Genomic DNA, 5,526 nt, shown 5'->3' with positions numbered 1-5,526 from the left:
GTGACAGGGAGAGTGGGAAGCACTCTCAATGCTACAAAAACATTTGGAAAATTGTTTTCCATCCCTTTTTCACATATGAATTTAAGCGCATCCAGTGGTTTAGATCCAGCAACCATGCGTCTGCCCAAAGCAGTCAGCTCTTCAAACAATTCATGCCCATCAACATCCGCGAATCTCCATGAGTCAGGGCCTTTTCCAGTCCTAAGCAATCCTGAAGGCTATTCTATTCTCCTTTTCTTTGAGAGATGCGATGTCATCTAAAAATCCAAATACGCGCCCATGGTCTCTGAGCAGCGAGAAGCGCTCTTCCACGGAGGCGATTACTCATGACCAGATAAATTTATTCGGTTTCACATTATTTGAATATACATTAAAGTATTTTGCATGCATATAGACCTACTAATAGGGCGCTGCCGTGCGGGAATTTTTATTCGAAATGTAAAGTTTTTTTATTTATTTATAGCTTTTATTTTATTTATACCTAATGTGAAACAAACAAATAAATTAATAATTCTCTCTCTCTCTCTCTCTCTCTCTCTCTCTCTCTCTCGCCTCCTCTCTCGCCTTCTCAGTCTCCGCCCTGGCTGAGCTGCCTAGTTCGCCTATAGGCACGCGCCGGCCCTGCATGAGCCCAACATTTAGCAAGGCAGGAAAATTATTTATTCACACTGTATGGTTGAAATAATATTTTAGTTCACAACTTTAAGTTCCGTTGTTTAAAAAAATGCTTTATTGGCTAATGTTTCATAAACCTTCGGTTGCTCTAAAATGCCATTGTTAATTTCTAAAATGTTATGCCATTATTAATTTCACAGTATTTTTACCACCTAAATGAATAATCTCAATTCACAATTCTATAATGGTCAAAATTACTCAGGCCAATGGTATTTTTTTAATGACATTATTTTATTATTATTATTATTATTATTATTATTATTATTTGAATAATTGTAGCTTACATAAATAGGTAAAGCAAAACAAATGCGATAGGAAAAGACCGTTAGGGAAGTCGTGGCCTAATGGTTAGAGAGTCGGACTCCCAATCGAAAGGTTGTGAGTTCGAGTCCCGGGCCGGCAGGAATTGTGGGTGGGGGGAGTGCATGTACAGTTCTCTCTCCACCTTCAATACCACGACTGAGGTGTCCTTGAGCAAGGCATCGAACCCCCAACTGCTCCCCGGGCGCCGCAGCATAAATGACTGCCCACTGCTCCGGGTGTGTGTTAACTGCCCTGTGTGTGTGCACTTTGGATGGGTTAAATGCAGAGCACAAATTCTGAGTATGGGTCACCATACTTGGCTGAATGTCACTTCACTTTCACTTTCACTTTCAAATATTCGGATTGTCCCTTATTTTTTCCCTTGTTTTCCTAAAGAATAAACACGTATTTTTTACAAGAACAAACATGATAACATATTATTAATTAATAAAAATAATTTAAGCAATTAAAACCTTTTTTTAAACTTGAATTTAAATACTATTAAACTAACTTTAAATTCTCAAGGAGTTTATAAGTAAAAAAAAAAGTTCTAAATGAACTTGTGTTAACAATATAATTAGAACTAAAAATATAATTCGATTTTTTAAAATGAACAATTCCTGTATAAAATGTGGAAATCAGTGGTTCTCAACCTTTTTTTCCAGCGGGCCGCACTATGGTCTAAGTGCAAGTCTACGCATATAATTTAAATATTACGTCAGCAATACAAGCCAACCTGATTTATAATATTATAGCCTAACTATTATGATAGGCTATATAATCTATCACATTCATTGAAATAAACAATTCTACTCCCCATAAATAAAACACCTGATGCTGTCGGGAGCTGACCAATTTTGTGAGATTCAGCTTGAAAGCAATAACACAAAGAAGTTGCGATTGTAACACCTGTGTTATAGACTTTCCGCATGAGCAATCCGGATGCAGACACGGCCAGCGCGGACGCAGACTTCTTCAATTTATACTTCTGAATGCGCAGGCTGATGGTCCGCTCTGCAATTACCCCTAATTATTGCACATCTGACTGTCTTTATATTCTTTTATTGACGGATTGCACAGGTTCGAGTAGCAATGAGTTTCTTCACACTGCCTGCACATGTGCAATTTTGCTTTTGAAGCCTACTGACCACGCGCACCTGTCCGTGCGGTCGTCTGCTCATGAGCCTCGGCACACACTCTCCAATGACGATAAGGATTGTTACATAGTGTATGGTGTTTCCATTTATCTGAACTTCTTCAAGTGAGTTGCGGGGCAAAAAAAAAAAGGAATTGACTGATTTACTGCATAAATACCCTAGTCTGTTCTCAGATGTACCTGGTAAAACTGCAATGTGTTCCCATGACATTGATGTTGGAAATGCATCCCCGATCAAACAGCATCCTTATCGAGTCAATCCCCAAAAGCGTAACATAATGAAGGCTGAAGTGGAGTATATGCTGCAGAATGGATTCGCTGTGCCCATTCAAAGTCCCTGGAGTTCGCCCTGCCTCCTTGTGCCAAAACCGGACTCCACTTATCGCTTCTGCACTGACTTCCGTAAAGTCAATACCATAACTAAAGCTGATTCCTTCCCGCTTCCTAGAATGGAAGATTGTGTAGACCGGGTGGGTAGTGCAACGTTTGTAACGAAGCTAGACCTCCTGAAAGGATACTGGCAGGTACCTTTAACTCCACGTGCATCAGAAATCTCAGCTTTTGTCACTCCAGACAATTTTCTACAATATTCAGTCTTAGCTTTTGGGATGCGAAATGCTCCCGCCACATTCCAACGTTTAATGAATAATGTGTTGGCAGGTGTGAAAAACTGTGAAGTGTATTTGGATGACGTGGTTGTCCATTCACATACCTGGACGGAACATCTTTCTACCCTTGAGAATGTTTTTCAGTGTTTTGCTGATGCCTCATTGACCTTGAACCTTGCCAAATGCGAGTTTGCAAAAGCAATGATCAGCTACTTGGGTAAGCAAGTGGGGCAGGGAATGGTGAAGCCTGTCGAGGCTAAAGTTGCAGCTATCCTAGAGTACAAGATTCCTTCTAACAAACGTGAATTGCGCAGGTTCCTTGGGATGTGTGGGTATTATCGTGTTTTCTGCCCAAACTTTTCCTCCATTGTCTCACCACTAACTGATCTGCTAAGTACTACAAAGAGGTTCATCTGGACACCCAGTTGTGAGTATGCTTTTAATGCAGCAAAAGACTTACTCTGTAGTGCTCCGATACTCAAAGCCCCTAAATTTGATGCCCCGTTTATGCTAGAAGTTGATGCCTGTGCTACAGGAGCTGGTGTGGTCCTGTTGCAGGAAGACAGTTTCGGTATAGAGCATCCGGTTTCGTTCTTTTCTAAAGAAGTTCTCAAAGTGTCAGCAGAACTATAGTGTTATTGAGAAGGAGGCGCTAGCAATGTTGATGGCACTACAGCACTTTGAAGTGTACCTAGGTGGTAGTGTTGAGCCAATAGTAGTGTACACTGACCATAACCCATTAATTTTTCTTGAGCGCATGTCCAATGCAAGTCAACGGCTTATGCGATGGTCTCTCACAGTACAAGAGTTTAATCTTGACATCTGTAATAAAAAAGGTTCCGAAAATGTTGTTGCAGATGCGTTGTCTAGGTCATAAATGGTTTAATTTGTGACTACTACTTTTTTTTCTCCAGTAATGTGAGTGGTGTCTTGTTTATTATAAATGACTATTGTTATTTATAATCTTAACGGTGGGGGTGTTACGTCCTGTGACGTAGACTTGCCGTTGTATTGTGCTGGTGAATGTGTTCACTTTTTTTTTCTTTTATCTCTCTCTCTCTTTCATGCAGCACTCCAAATCATCTGCAGCTGATCTTAATTAGCAGGAGCGTGGCTATTCTGCTGGCAGCGTTTATAAAGCAGCAAAGAGACTGTGATCGACAGGAATCCCTCTCCAGCTATCCCAGACAGAGTTGTGTGAACTGTTGTTGAAAAGAGAACTTATATTATGTGGTGAAACCTGTTGTCTGAGTACAAGCATTTAGACTGTGTGAGTTTGAATGTTTAAACCGTGTAGGGAGACGGGCGCCAATTTATTTGGATTATCCATCCCTAAACTTTTCTCCTGTTTATGTATTGTTAGTCAGGGAGAGAGGTAAGATGACTGTCTTTATTTTTCTTTTCTTTTGTTAGGTAATCTATCTGGGTTTAAACTTTAGAAATCCCTTGTTTTGTTTGTTATTTTGGCCTGGCCCTCTCCTGACGATTTGGTTATTTAAACTTGTTTTGTTTGTTGATCATTTGTTTGCTTTATAAATATTTGGATACTTTTTATTTAAATAAAAGAAACGTTTAGTAAGCGTACTTTTTTTCAGTTTTCTTTAGTTTGTGTGAATCAAAAGGGTGTTGTGTAGCCTGCTGGATCTAACTCAGTGAGAGGTATTTAGAGCTGGGATAGATGGAAAGGAGTTTTCTCACATTTATTTATGTTACAACACTTGTTACTCCCCTTGAAACCCCTTAGACCAAAAAAAGAGGGGAACGTAACAATTGGGGGCTCGTCCGGGATCTGAACCCGGGACCTCTCACAAATGTGTCCATTCTGATGCGCAATTTTACCTTAAAGGCATTTTACCTAATGGCTGTTGATGACTATTTGAATTGAATTCTGCCAAAGTGTGCGCTTGTATGTGTTCGTTAAATGCTTATGCCAGTGCTCATGTCTGAAAATAATATATGAAGGAAAAAAAAATCACATAAAAACATTAGGATATAGCTTATATTTCATTAGTAGCATAATTTTTTTTCAATTGATGTAAATAATACAATTTTAGAAAATTATAAAAAAAAAAAAAATTTTTCAGCATGTGGTTCGGACTTCATTTGAATTCGTCACGGGCCGCGGGTAGAGAACCACTGCTTTATTTCAAACATTTTTAAATCGTCCACGGCTGAGTTTTGCGGGAGGCTGATCTTCGCCAGATCACGTGAAGTGAATGTAGCTAATGAACAAAATCATTTTCAGATGCAATGAAAAAAAAAAACCATGGATAACCTAGATTAGTCCCAGGCTCTGTTCTGAAGTAAAATAATTATAATTACTGTTAACCAAGAATAACACATTTTTAACACATTTTAACGGATTAATCGCCTATTTTCATTTGCTGAATGTTTTCTTTATTTTTTATTTTTTAAACACGCTAAAAATTAAATAAAGTTTGTCAGAGGAAAAAAAATATGAGTCGTGTATAGGTTTCATTTTAACGGATCAATCACCTATTTTCGTTTGCTGCATGTTTTTTTTAAACACGCTAAAAAATAAATCAAGAGTTTGTGAGAGGAAAAAAAAAGGCTATAAGAAAATATTTTACAACAAATCCTTTAAATTTAACAAATTTATCAGAACAAAACAATAATTAAAAATATATAATTCTAATGGATAAATATAATTGCAGTATATAATAATATAGGCTTAGTAATAAAACAAAAAAAAACAAAATAATAATAATTTAAAGCTAAGCATAAGGTAAGGTTTGGCTTTCTCAATCGGGAGAAATCAAACGT

The sequence above is a fragment of the Carassius carassius genome, chromosome 22 (assembly GCF_963082965.1).
Source record: "Carassius carassius chromosome 22, fCarCar2.1, whole genome shotgun sequence".
Taxonomy (NCBI): Eukaryota; Metazoa; Chordata; class Actinopteri; order Cypriniformes; family Cyprinidae; genus Carassius; species Carassius carassius.
This window is presented reverse-complemented; position numbering follows the sequence as displayed.